Here is a 1,168-nt window from a genome sequence, read left to right on the forward strand (position 1 = left end):
TTCAACTAGTAAAATGAAGTCCAAGAGTTAAGACGTTTAGCATAACCAGCTAGAAATAGCTATGTGCTTTTTGTTATATTATCCAGAACGTAACCAGCTAAAAATAGCTATGTGCTTTGTGTTATCCAGAAAACACCCTTATTTATCTATCCTCTCAAAATTTTTGATTCTTAAGGTGGGTCTAAACATTGAACTCAAGGCCTCATATAGTATCATACAAATTATTTTTAAGTTGCATCTCTTTTGTCTCCTGATATTTTTTAATATGAGTGTTTAGATCTAGTTAAGATGGATTCCATGCAATAATTTCAATGCTTAGGTATTTCAAAAGCTTAGAAAAGTACAGAGGATAACAAAATTAACTCCCCAAGGAGGGAAACAAATCTGCCAGTGTCTGAAATCCTGGGCTGTTTCCTGCTGAGGAAATTATGACTTTCTTTCTTTCTTTTTTTTCCCCTTTTTTCTTCCTTTCCAGGGGAGAGCACGAACACAGTCCCCACTACCACAAATTATGCAGTCGAGTTTCCTGCATTTGGGGAAATCACAGCAGTTAGCACCTCAGGAGTGCAATAGACAAGACTAACCCTGGGAAAACCATTTTCGTGATCATAGTTTCTCCCCCGCCAGGTAAGTATGACTTCTTTCCTTTATCTGGAAAATAGGTGGATAATGGGACACCCATGCCACAGTGATTCTGAAGATTAAATAAAGTACTTGATTTTAGAATACTCCTAATATTCATCTATTAAATGCCCAGTATATGCTGGTTATTAGCATAACTGCTACCCAATACTCACCAATACAAAAAACTTTACTTTTTATATTTCCTTCAGATATTTCCTTTCTCCTTTTCTAGTCCCCTTTCTGCCTTCTTTGCTTTGAAAAATAAAATCCTGGGGCTGGAGAGATGACTCAGCAGGTGAGAGCAAGTGCCACTCTTGCGGAGGAACTGAGTTTGGTTATGGTTGACCCACAATCAGCTTTACTTTAGCTACAAGGGATCCAACAGCCACTTTTGGCCTCTTTAGACATATGCACACACATAGCATGCACAAATGAGCACACATACATACACAGAAATAAAAATGAATCTTAGAAAACGAAACAGAAACTAAAAATATGTTCAAAGTTCAGGTCTATGGAGATAGCTCAGCGGGTAAGTGCTTTT

At 37.5% G+C, this 1,168-nt stretch overlaps 1 non-coding gene across 1 annotated transcript; it reads right to left on the bottom strand.

Moving 5' to 3' along the window:
• Positions 1-472: 472 nt before the first annotated feature.
• LOC142840088 (U1 spliceosomal RNA) lies at positions 473-635 on the bottom strand. The gene has a single exon (XR_012908879.1). It is a non-coding gene; the product is annotated as a U1 spliceosomal RNA (small nuclear RNA).
• Between the last annotated feature and the right edge of the window lie 533 nt (positions 636-1,168).

This window comes from Microtus pennsylvanicus, chromosome 22 (assembly GCF_037038515.1).
Source record: "Microtus pennsylvanicus isolate mMicPen1 chromosome 22, mMicPen1.hap1, whole genome shotgun sequence".
Classification (NCBI taxonomy): domain Eukaryota; kingdom Metazoa; phylum Chordata; class Mammalia; order Rodentia; family Cricetidae; genus Microtus; species Microtus pennsylvanicus.